Source organism: Setaria italica, chromosome IX (assembly GCF_000263155.2).
Source record: "Setaria italica strain Yugu1 chromosome IX, Setaria_italica_v2.0, whole genome shotgun sequence".
Taxonomy (NCBI): Eukaryota; Viridiplantae; Streptophyta; class Magnoliopsida; order Poales; family Poaceae; genus Setaria; species Setaria italica.
In genome coordinates, this window is record NC_028458.1 from 52618665 (window position 1) to 52632402 (window position 13738).

Genomic DNA, 13738 nt, shown 5'->3' on the forward strand with positions numbered 1-13738 from the left:
TGCGGCACTGTGTTATTGATATCACCGAGACGCCTAACGCTTCGCTTGCCATGCCTCCGTTCCCAGCCCGCAGTGTTTTAACCGCTTTGCCTCTCGGGCTATCGGCAGGTCGTCCCTCTCTCCCTCGCATTCGCTCTCTCCCAGTTTTCAAAACCTTTTAAAGCCGGAAATCTGGCAAGAACAGGTCCGATTTGTGCTTAAATAAGAGTGCGGCATGCAGTTTTCAAAAAGTTGGAGAGTGCAGGGTGAACATCTCAATATTCGCGGCGTGCCGCGTGCTGTACGCATGGCTGGCGAAGTGGCGAGGGCCAGGATGGACGCGTGGCTGCCTAACGCTAGCACATATAGTTAGCTTTTTTTTTTTATCTCTACTCATATGTTTCCTCGTTAACTCTTTGTGCTATGTATAGACAAAAAAGCTGACATAAACAACATTATAGCTGGCTGACATGCCACTTTTTTTTTTTTTTTGCGGGGAACTGACATGCCACCACTATTTCAGATGAGTGTTTGCGCTCATATCCGGGATAACTTTTGAGAAGTGTCTGGATGCCACGCTAGTCCGCCAAAACCTAAAAGGCTAAAACGGAATGTGCCACCGGACAGAGGTACGCGTGAGATTAGAACGTCTCAAAAGAATGAAAAGGGCATCGATCAGGTTGGCTTTTCTCGCTTGATGCGAGGATGCATACATTGGCATATGCAATTCTCGTCGTGTCGTATGTGCACTTTGTTAATGTGATCCCCAATTTTTCTCATACCGTAGTAGCGAACCCCGCTCCGGCATCGGCAAAATGAAGCCCCATTAGTCAGGCAGTGGGCCGAGATTCTTTTCCACCCATGGGTTTCTTTTACTATTTTGGTTTTTGGGCCCAGCTGTTAACGCTACGGCAGGAGAAGAAAACTTGAAAGTTTATTTTCTCCTACTTAGGGGGCGTTTTCTTCTACTGACTTATTTTTAGCACGTGTCACATCGAATATTTAGATACTAATTAGGAGTATTAAACGTAGACTATTTACAAAACTCATTACATAAGACGAATCTAAACGGCGAGACGAATCTATTAAGCCTAATTACGCCTAATTAATACATCATTAGCAAATGTTTACTGTAGCAACACATTGTCAAATCATGGACTAATTAGGCTTAATAGATTCGTCTCGTCGTTTAGATTCGTCTTATGTAATGGGTTTTGTAAATAGTCTACGTTTAATACTCCTAATTAGTATCTAAACATTCGATGTGACGGGTGCTAAAAATAAATCAGTGGAAGAAAACGGGACCTTAGATCACGAACTTCAGAAAATGGAAACATATGAGGTCGAAGAAGGCGGCGTGCTGCTGAAGCACGCTCATGCCGCGGGGGTCACGCCCCTCTGTCCCCTTCGGGTGGCTCGGGTCCACCGCCGCCATAGCCCTCGCGAGATCTGCGGGGACAGAGACGGAGTAATCAGGGTGCTTGAGCTGGACCATGCTCTGTTCTAGCAAAGTAGCAATGGCGGAATCAAGGCGACCATATGAAGGATGGAGTTGCTATGGCTATGCCTACATGGCTTGGGAAGCTGCTCCTGCAGGTCGGGGTTGAGCCTCCGCTCCTTTCGTGACGGTCACGTGGGGGGCCTCCGTCTGCAGAGACAGGTCGGCGGCTGACGACGACGCCATGCTCTGTATTACGAAAGGACGAATACGCAGGAATGATCGGGAGTTGGGAGCTCGAGGGGCTAACGCAACACACGTTACATCGAATGATACTAATCAGAAGTATTAAATATAAATTAATTATAAAACTAATTGCACATATGGAATCTAATTTGCGAGACGAATCTGTTAAACCTAATTAGTTATTGATTTAATAATGTGATGCTACAATAATTATTATAATGATGTATTAATTAGACTTAATAGATTCGTCTTGTGAATTAGTCTAGAAATTCTGCAATTAATTTTATAATTAACTCATGTTTAATCCTTCTAATTAGTAATTAGAATCAAACGGTCCGATGTTACGTTGCTAATATTCAAACACCTTGATGGGAGCGCGTGCGGGGCGCAGAGGCATGCGCTATGCTTTTAAAGAAACCACAAGTTGCAGAGAACCAGAGACGGACGTGTCCTCCGTGTGGAAGCAGCACACGTCGCGGCAGTGCACGTGGACGGGAGAAGAAGCCATTGACGCGAAATACACTTGCAGAAGCGACGCGTGAACAGTTTCAGAAATTCACAAACGGTGCTCGAAAGGATAATGCAGGTCCCACGACCGATTGAGCGGATCAGCAGCTCGTGCTAGACCTGGAGCCTTGGTTACCGTGCACCAAATAGCCTGAAAAATCTCCTCGCTTGCACGCCTGGCATTGGCGTGCATGGATGGAGTTGCCACCGTCCCAACACTATTATAAGCTCTGGAATTCGTGGTCTGTACTGTTCAGTTTGGAGAAGATAGTCAATAGCCTCCATGCTTGCTGCACGTTGTCCAGCTCGATCGTCCCGCGCATACGTTTTCTCGATTTGTTTTTGGCGCCGGTCCGGCGATCTGGGCAGAACAGAGATCCGAATAAACAAATGCAACTAGAGAGACGGCCCGGGCTAGTGCGCATCTCGACGGTTCTCCGGCTTTTTTTTATACACACTCATAATTTTTATAGAACTTTATGCATCCAAACATATGTCATAAAATTGCATTCATAATGTTTAGGAGTGCTGTTTTCATTAGGAGGACCAAACCATCATAATGGATCATTTTTCTCCTAAAAGTAGTCCCCAACCCATCCTTTACCCTTGTTGCCCCTCCCCTTCTCTCTCCACGACGCTAGAAACAGAGCAGGGGTGGAGTAATTAGGGGTACAAAAGTTATTTCCCCTCTAACATCCTAAAGATTATGATTCCATCCAAACAGCCCACTCATAAATTTTAGGACTACCAATTTCTAGCTCCTAAACTTTATGAGTGTCCTAAAGTTTATGAGGGTGTATCCAAACAGGCCCTTAATACTCAGATGCAAGCCAAGCGTTCCTCACACGCACACCAAACGTACAATGATTGCAATCTGTACTTGAGTGACCCATTAAATATTCTAAAATTCTACATAACATATCAATGGAGTGACCCATTAAATATTCTAAAGTTCCAAATAACATATTGTTGACGCCAGATTTTGACACGAGTAAAATCGGCGTTAGACGAAGAGGAGATTGGAAGATGCGGCGAGATACAAGGGCGATGATTGGAAATCGGCCGATTGGTGCTACAGTCAAAGATCGGCCAATTGATGCTACAGTCGAGGATCGGTCGATTGATTGGAGTTCCGCCTCGCCCGACCCCTGAGGCTTGGGATCGGACGCGCCCGATCCCCAAGGGAGGACCTCCGCCTTGCCCGACCCCTGATGCTTGGGGTCGGACGCGCCCGACCCCCAAGGGAGGAGCTCCGCCTCGCCCGACCCCTGAGGCTTGGGATCGGACGCGCCCGACCCCCAAAGGAAGATCTCCGCCTCGTCCGACCTTAGTCCCCAAGGTCGGGATGAGTCTGAGCCCTTGACGTGTGGGTCCTGATCGGTTACCCTCATGCCAAAGAGGTGATCGACCGATTAGGAAGTTGGAATAGTTGGGCCGATGTGGGCTTAAAAAAGATTATAAAGATGAAGAAGGAGTCAGCCCATGAAGTGCGTAAAAATAGTACGAATCGTACTTGTAAATATTTGTTTTCCGTTTAAACTTAGGGATAGAGTTCTAGTCGGATAGGAAGTCATTTGTACGGGGCTATAAATAGCCACCCTTATGGATCTGTAAAAAACAATCAACTCAATACAACAAACTACTTTTTCCTCGTACTTACTTTCAAGCAGGCGACTTCGCCAACACTTTTCTCCTTTTTCACGAGTTCGTACGGGTTAGCGGGGCTGCATCAACTTGACCTCCGGCTGATCTTGTAAGTTCCGTTTATCGAGTACTTTCTAAGCTTTAACTTCGGGCGCATCGCTGTCGTTTCGTTTAGATTTATTCACCAGTTATCGATACTTACTAGAATTCTAGGTTTTACCTGTTGTTCTAGTTTTATCACCAGTTATCCAACTAGGAATCAGTATCTTCGGCTTTTCTTGTATTTTGCTGTTTAATCTACCTATTTCACGCATAGCCGATCAGATCTGTTCCTAGTGTTGCTACTATAGCGTTGTTTAGATTACTCTAGTAGTTTTCTCAACAAACGTTGCCTGGTAATCGGTTGCATAATAGTCGATTTCCTTATTATTGCAAATCGGCCGATTCGCTGATAAGCTTTCTCAAGATCGGAACCTTAGCCGATCGCAACCTCTGGGAACTGACACGTCTATTTCCTTACCTATCAACAGGTCAGATTGGCTGGCACGCCGCGCGAACTGCACCAGGGCAATCACCCGAACAGGAGCTAAGCAGATTCTCCCGGGTCGTGTGTCCGACGCTGGGAATTTAATCAGCTGATTTCTAGCGCCAACACATATCAATATATCCAACAATATTTAAATGGGAGATACTTATAAGCACAAGGTCACTACCGAGTACAAGAGTTGCTGAAATTTTCTTCAGCAAACAGAATGCAAAATTTAAAATCCTGCCATTTTCCCTCCCTTCTTTGGCCTATAAAAGGCTGCTAACCATAGCTTCAATGTTCAATGCTCTTTTCTTCTTCCATTCAGCATCCATGACTTTACATCTCAACAAATCACCACCAGATGATGGAGAGATCTTGCCAGACCTCAATCAACCAACTACTAGATGATGAAGAGGGCTTACCAGACCTCAACCAACTACTAGATGATGAAGAGCTTTTGCAGCAACAACATAATCTTGATGGAGCTGAGTTCGCTGGAGGGCAACAACTTCTTATCAGTTTACCTTATGACTCAATCTTAAGAAGGCACGTAGCTTGCGGTGGGTTTCTTCATCACTTGTGTTTGTCATATCAAACACACCCTTTGCAATGCTTGTGAAGGTCTTCATTTTGCTCGTCTTCTTTTTCTTCCTTTCTTTTCTTTCTTTCCTTTTTTGCTTGCATCTCTTCTCCATCAACGGACAATACTCAATGTGGTGTCCCTTCTCACCACAACTAAGACATTCTTTCTTCTTTTTCCTCAGGTTGCAGCGAACCAATGGTTCCGTAGGGACACCTTTGGAGTTAAGCTTCTTGAGTAGCCTGTTCACTCCTTTCACAAGTTGCTTGATTTCTTCATCATCGGAGGAGTTTCTACTACTTGCTTGATCATCCTCTTCATCTTCCACCTCATCATCACTTTCTTCTTATTCATCACTAGAACTTGAAGCTTCACTTGAGCATGAGCTTGAGCTTGATTCTTGCTTTTGAGCTTTCTTGCTTGATATTGAAGATTCTTGCTTGTCTTCTTCCTTCTCCCTATTTTTCTCTTCTTTGCTTGATGTGCTAACATCTTGACTTGAGTGAGAAGAGATTTTGATAATCTTCATGGATAACTCATAGGCAATAATCTTATTCAAGAGCTTGGTTAGCTTCAACTTGTTCATGTCTTCAAAGCAATGAAAGTAGGTGATGATGGCGGCGTACTTGTCTTTAGGAAGAACTTGGATGATCTTTCCTGAGACGTCCGCAACAGATAGCTTAGTCAAACCTATTGCATTTAGCTCATTAACAATAACATTTAAGCATGAGTACATGTCATTAGCTAATTCATTAGGCAACATTTTGAAAGAATCGAAAGTTTCTTTGATCAAGCTATACTTTTGCTCCTTAACATCCTTCGTTCCATTGTGGAGCTCTATGAGCGTTGTCCATATTTCGTGTGTATTTCAAGCTCATAGACTCTATTGAACATCGCAATGCTAAGGGATTCAAAAATTGAATTCCAAGCAATAGCATTGAGGTGCAACTCTTTTTCATCAGTCTTGGTGGGGTTTTTCAGCCGAACTAGGGGATTCATTCCATGTTTCATCACTCTCCAAATACCTAAACCTTTCACCTCTAAAAAACATGACATGCGAACATGCCAATAGGGAAAATTAGTGCTGTCAAAGTGTGGAGGCCTACCGAGATCACTCTTAATATCATCGGATGTCGTTTTGCTCAATGGCAGTGAGGCAAAGGGTCCAAATATGAGCCATCAGCTCTGATACCAATTGAAGGACTATGACACCCCAGCTCTGATACCAATAAAAGAGACTTTGACACCCTTAGAGGGAGGTGAATTGGGTGTTCTAAAAACTAAAACTCCAGGTATATATAAAAAATTTATTCCAATTTCTATCTAGATATACACTAGGTTTTTCTATATGTTGTTATCTCTACCACAAAGGAGTTTTGCACCCTAGGTTCCAATCCTATAAACTACACATGGCAATTCTAGGAAAGATAAATGCGGAAATATAAGTGCAATAAGAAATGCGGAAGTAAATGAGGTAGAGAAGGTAAACTCCTAGCGTGACGACATGGCAATTTTTACCGAGGTATCGCAAAGCAAAGCTTTCCACTAGTCCTCGTTGTTGGAGCCCTCTCAAAGGGAATGCCCACGCAAGGGCATAAACTCCCCAGTCAAGTAACTCCGTAGGATAGCCGACGGGCCTTCTCCACGAGCAAGTGGGTCTTCGCCTAGCCTCTCCCGGATGCTCCTTGCCGATTTTCACTTGGTAGAGCTTCGGCAAAATACGGAGGGCCTCTCCTCCCTCTCACAAGCAGCTGTGACCACTCCACAAATGCGGTTGGAGGGTCTCGCAAGACTTACAAGCCTTGGATTTACAACTCTTGGTGTGCACAAGCACCGATACAATGGAGATGTGCAAACCTCACCTAACTTTAGGCTAAACCTAAAGCAATGCGCTAAATAGGCCTAAATTAGCACTAACCAAGACCTAAGCCTTATGCTAATTGCCTTAATCTTCTCTTTAGCACTTTGGTGGATAGAGCACTAGTGTGTATGTGAGAACTAAACCTATAGCTTCTCCAAGCTCTAACATACCTCAAATGGTGGGGCAATGGGGTATATGTAGCCGCAACTCTAAGAACTAGCTGTTACATAGCCGTTGTAACTTTCCGCGTATCACCTACTCATTCGCTGCCATGGTTACTGTAGCCACCGTATAAATTGGTGAGGCCCAAATTATACTCCAAACCTTCCAGAGCCGATTTTGAGCCGAGCCGATGATCATCGACTGATTCGGTGATGGTTACTGTTACAGAGTATGAATCGGTGGTAACAGTGCACGCGTCTAGCTTGGCTCTGCCTGTGGTCAACAATTGAATCGGTGATGGATACTGTTACCAGAGTATAAATTGGTGGTAACAGTGCATACGTCTACTTTGGCCCTGCCTATGGTCACTGACTGAATCGGTGATGGTTACTGTTACCAGAGTATGAATCGGTGGTAATAGTGTACGCACCTACATTGGCCCTGCCTGGGGTCACCTATTGAATCAGTGATGATTACTATTACCAGAGTATGAATCGGTGGTAATAGTGTACACGCCTACCTTGGCCCTGTCCGTGGTCACCGACTGAATCGGTGATGGTTACTGTTACCAGAGTATGAATCGATGGTAATAGTACACGTGCCTAACTTGGCCCTGCCTGCGGTCACCAATTGAATCAGTGATGGTTACTGTTACCAGAGTATGAGTCGGTTTAATGTATCGGTGCATATTTTCAGCAGGATTCGCTTCAAATCTTCACATGTCTTTGTCCCAGCTTCATTACCATCATTTGTATGCCGTAGAATTCTTCTAAGTCTTTCTTTTTCTTCTCAGTTTGATGGTTTTGTAATTCATCCTTGGGACCTATAAAATACCTACAAAGGTACATCTTGCAAACACATTAGTACCAATGACTATGTTGTCATTAATCACCAAAATTATTATGGCCTACGGCCATTTTCCTTACACCTCCCATGATCAGGCAACACGATGGCCGGCTCATCAGTCGTGGAGGGTGAATCTCGTCGATACGGGAGATGAAGATGGAAAGATCTAACGATGCACGTGCTGCGTGGCATAGCGGAGCTACTCGTTGACCAACTCCGGCGAGGCCCAGGCCCAGCTGTCGTCTTGGGACATGCTGGTCTTAAGAGTTCCTATATCGGCCTCACCTCGCTGAGGTAACACCTAGTCCACGAAACCCACGAATCGGCCGGGCTCGGTATCGAGTTTCAATCCGGTGTCGAAGAGCTCGAGGTGTTGTGCATGGTTCCACACGCACCGCCATCGCCGGGAGCTGCAAAGCTGATTCCACACGTGCCACCACCACCGGGAGCCGCAAAGCTGATTCTACACTCGGGCACTACTTTTCATCTCAGCGATCGATGCTTGTCCACTACCCGGCTAGCTACCCCTGCGGTGCAAAGCTAATTCCACCAACACGCATCAGGATGCTCGCTGGCGATCGACACGACCTTCCCTGAAGGTTCTGTCATGTGCGTGGGGCCTGATTTCCTCTTCTTTTCTTTATTACCCCTTCGGCCTTATCCCTGCAACTGCAACTCTATTTACACACACTGACGCTCGCCCCTCTCTCTACTTTTTCTCGTCTCTCGTTTTGGTAAAAACCACGCCGGAGCACGGTGGCCAGCGTTGTGCGGCCAAGCAGCGGTGGGGGAGGTCGCTGCGGCATACAAGACCCCTTCCCCTTCCCTCTCACCGTCGGTAGGCAGCTCAAGCTCCTCTAGACGCCGCGAATCGAACCCCCTCATGTGGTGCCCTTTCGGCGAAAGTGGCGTCAAGTGAGTGAAGAGAGCACGGTCCTAGGTGAGGCGCGTGACGGCAACCGCGGAGAGCGCGCATGGCTCCAGAAGTGGCTCAAGCTCCGCCCGTCGCGTGCCGCTCTGTGGAGAGAAGATCCGTAGAGCACGCGAAGCCGTTGGTTGGTGGAGAGATGGGGTCGACCGGCTCCCGACAGAGCCCACGGCCTTGAGCTTCCTTTGGCGGTGGCGGCGTGCCACCAGCACCGGTGAGGCCGACCTTTTTTCTCCTTTTCCCCATTCTTTTGCTTTTGTAATCTAAAAAAACATTTGCTACATTGAAAAAGTTATACACATAACTAGTTTTTAGGAAAAGTTATATGCCTAACTTTTCTGCAGAAAAAAGTTATATGCATATTTTTTTCCCTTTTTCACAAATTTTCTTCCTTTTGCATAAGTTATGTCAACAAATTTTTTTGGACTGGATCTGCACAATTTTTTTCTTCAATTTTATTTGTGATATACTTTTTTTCTTTGATAAGTTTGTACACAAATTTTTAGGAAAAGTTATATGTATAAATTTTATTTATATAAATTATGTATATGAGTTTTTTTGAGTGGAATTATGAATATGAGTTGGAATCAAGGGAAGCACGAGGATTTGAGAAAGCCGTCCGGTTCGGTGGTGTCGCAGGCTGGCGTGGGACCGTGGACCGAAGCCGAAAAGAGAATGGTTCGTGCATGTCAGACGACTAAAAGGAAAACTAAGGGGACGTTTGGTTCCCTTTGCTTATTTTTAGCACGTGTCACATCAAATGTTTAGATACTAATTAGGAGTATTAAACGTAGATTATTTACAAAACCCATTACACAGATGGAGGTTAAACGACGAGACGAATCTATTAAGCCTAATAATTCATCATTAGCAAATGTTTACTGTAGCAACACATTGTCAAATCATGGACTAATTAGGCTTAATAGATTCATCTCGCTGTTTAGCCTTCACTTATGTAATGGGTTTTGTAAATAGTCTACGTTTAATATTTCTAATTAGTATCTGATGTGACGGGTGTTAAAAATAAGCAGGGTGAACCAAACGGGACCTAATCATTGTCTGAATTCTATGGCTAGTTTCCTCTTCAGCGGGCGCGCGCTAATTAGATGTCGTAGAAATTTCCATTATGTCCATCCCATAAAAGGTCAGGATGAGGTGGAGCAATTCGTCGGGGAGGGCGCTGATCCGATCGACACAACGGCCGAGGACAAGACGACCGCCCATGCAGAAACTAGTAGCACGTACGTACTTCTGCCGTATGCGAGATCAGTATCCGCCGTAAGTTTCTTCACAGTATAATGCGCACAGCAAATCAACAAGATTTAGATTGAACATTGAGAAATTGGCGGACTAAACATGGTCGGAACCAAACTGCATGCCATATGCTGTAGTACTTGTATTGTATTCAAACTAGTAAACCGTACGTGAGTGGAAGTACTAGGTTCCGTTTGGGAGGTTTTCTCCCAAAACGGTTTCACAGGTGAAGTAAAAAAATAAGGGTTTCATCCGGCTTCCAGTTCATTTTAGCCTCGACTTACAAAACAATTTCACGCTATAATACCTTGATTTGCGCAAAACAGGTGAAGCTGAAGTCAAGATAAGCCCTACCAAATGGGGCCTAAGCTTAGACCGTATTCAGCTCGACATTAGATGATTATAAGGTCTTTTTCTTCTTCTCTTATTTTGCAAATGAAAGAGCTTTGTTGATATTTAAGTAATGCCATTACTCATTGCAAACCAAGAATGTGAGTATGTGACACACTCACAATTTTTTTTAAAAAAAAAGCTTAACAAGCTGCTAAGATTCGACATGGTCGTGTTTTCCCCTACTGTTTTAGATTTATAAAAAACGTTCCATATTCATTTTTTAAGAAAATATCATCCAAACGTATTTAAGTGTGATCTTGTTTTGTACTCACTCCATTCCAAAATATAGGTCGTTTTGGTATCTCTAGGTTCGTAGATATTATTACGTATCTAGACATACACTGTATTTGAATCATTTAATTTAGACCCTTGACTTTTTATTACATGATATTATTAATTTTTGTTTTCACATCCATGGAACAGTTGTACTACCATAAGGGGTGGTCAGCATCCAATTCCTTACCGACCAGTCGGCTACTAATCTCTAGACAATGGTACTCACCGATTTTGGAAATATTTGTTGTTAGTAATAAATCAAGTTATCACCAGAGTTTTTAGCCAGGTTCATCAGGCTACATCCAGAGCATGCAGGGACATTTTTCTCTCTCCCGTTGAAGTGTATATTTGCTAGTTTAAAATTGAACTCTGCAAGTGATGTATTCTCGAGTTTCTTGAAAAATGGTTCGGTAATATGGCATGATTTACAACTCCAGGAATACACTTTGTCTGAAGAATCACTTGGTACCATATCATCTTGAACCACATAGCAAAATTGCTAAATAATACTTAACAATTAACTTTTAACAGGACGCACCTATGCCTAATTCAACACTGAATTGGCTTCACCATGAACTAGTGTTTTGTAGCACGCCCAAGTATATACAGCTTTCGCAAAATGCCAACACCCCCCAGCAGTACAAGGGATGTTCATTAGTTTTCTATGAGCAGTCTTTGTGTCATCTTCGTCGTCTTCTGTCCGTTTCAAAATATCATAATCAGGATACTTTGTTGTAGCATTTATAGTCAACCTCCTGATTGAACTGGAGTTCTCAAATATCAAAGTCAGAAGCTCCATATCCTCGTTTGCTCCTACGAAGCCATGTATTGTCACCTCTTCCAGAGATCCCAGGAAGAACTTTTGATGGAACCTCCACGTATCCACTTCATCACAGAAGCACTTGGCCCTTGACCGAAGCCCTGCAGCTCAAGAGTGAAGTAAGCATAAATTCACTTTGCAGGTCCTGACAATGTGTTTATACTATTAAAACTGTGTTTTCTTGGGAATTAATAGTACTAATAATAACTAGTTCTTTTTTTTTACTAACTCACCTCTATTGTTTCCGTGATGTGAACGCTCAAAGATCGCAGGTGAGGACACCTGGAGAGCACAATAGAGCATGGTCGTGGTCATGGTCAAAAGTTCACTGCTCTTGAGCGTTCGTGGCACAATAAAGCGTGGTCGTGGCCTTCAGTTGTTAGATCAACGAGGCCACTGTTCGTGGCACCCATCTCTTGCACAAGAGACACGCCAATGTGCTCAACGCCAGGGCAGTTCTTCAGCAGCCGCAGGTTGTCGTCGTCGACGCAGTACGGCCCGTGCATGTGCAGATGGAAGTTGTTGAGTCGGCGAACGCTAGCCGTGTCATGTATGTCGAGGTTTGGACGCCTGCGGCCGGGAAGGTAGTGTATCGCGATCTCCTCCAGCCTCGGCGTCGGCGCCGCGATCCTGGCCACCTTTTTGCTGATCACGTGCTCGCTGCCATCGAACCGGAGAAACTTGGCCTGTCGTGAAAGCACCAGTCGAGCTTCAGGACGAGCAGGCTAGGTGCCGCCACATCCAGCATATGCAAGTCCCCTGCCCAGACAAGCGTGAGCTCTTGGAGCGTCTCAGAGCGGATCACCAGCTGGGGCAGCCCCCTTGGGGACATGACTTCAAGCTTGCGCAGGCGAGGGCAGCAGGACGACACGAAGTCGCCGAGGGTGCGCCCACCGCCCGCCGCCGCCGCCGCCTCGTCGAACGACGCGCTGCAGAGCACGAGCTCCGTAAGCGCTTCGTACCTCGCGGCCGCCGCCACCGGGAGCTGGAACGTGCGGCGTGATAGATGCATCTCGATGGACGCCATCCTCCCATGGCTAGGCATCACGACGGCCGGCTCATCGTGCTGCAGTCCCTGCAGGCGTCGAAGAATTCAACTAAGGTCGGGCGGCCGGTGCGGGAGTTGAAGGCGGAAAGATTTGACGGCGCGCCGCATGGCGTAGCGGCGGAGCCACCCGTTGACGCGCTCCGGCGAGGCACAGAGGTCGTGCCGGGACAAGCTGATCTCGAGAGACCCTATGTCGGCGTCACCACGACAAGCGAACACCCAGTCGACAAAATCGGCGAAGCAGTAGTCCGCCGGCAAGGCGTCGCGCGAGACTTTGGTGTCCTCGAACTCGAGGTGCTGCGCATGAATCCACACGCACCGCCATCTCTTGGAGAGTACGGCCGTGCGGGTGACGGCGGTCGCTTCGCCCACGCCGGCGAGGATGGCGTGCAGCAAGTCGTCGGGAAGGGCACTAATCCGATCGATGTCACCCGCCGAATCCATAGGATACAACCTGGTCAACCGCGGTATAGATAGACGTACGCAGAATTTGGCGGAACTTCTGTGCGATCGATATATCCGTAGGTCGATCTTGCAATGCATACGAATCGGCAAGATTCAAATGGTCCGGGACATAAGGCCTAGCCTGATGAGCGCGAAGAGGACTCAAATTGCATGCCTTGTTGTACTCCAACTAGTTGACATGAGTTACCTGGAAACAATAGCTTTATACGACCCATAATGCGTATAAAAACAGGCCGAGTCGGTCCGGCAGTGCACAAAGCCGACTCTAGTTGGAGTCCCATCAGTCCATGTACTCCAACTGGTCATGGGATGGTTTGGTGCGGGCGGCGGCTGGTGCTGCCTTTGTGCGAGCAGCGAGCGAGAGCGAGCAGGCGAGAGGTCGGCGCCAGGCTCTGGCGTGCACCACGAGGCCTCGCGTCTTAGCGAGAGCGCGCCGGCCCCTACGGGAAACGGGCCGCGCTGATCACGGGAAATGGCGCTTGCGGGCGCTACCGTGGCACGAGGCGATCGGACAAACGGCTGGGCGCTGGCGTGACGTTCGACCGCCCGTCCCTATGATAGATAGCCGGGCGATCGAGTGGAAGCCGGACGCGATGGAGGGAAGGAGTGCGCCGGTGCCGTGGCACGCGGCCATCGTCTCACGGGGGTGTCAGCGCGCGTGATGCGCTCCGGGGTTGGGGGGGGGGGGGGGGTCTGAGAAAAAGTAATCATGTTCTACTCACCACCCCTCACGATGAAGAACCACCCTATAGTGGTTTCATG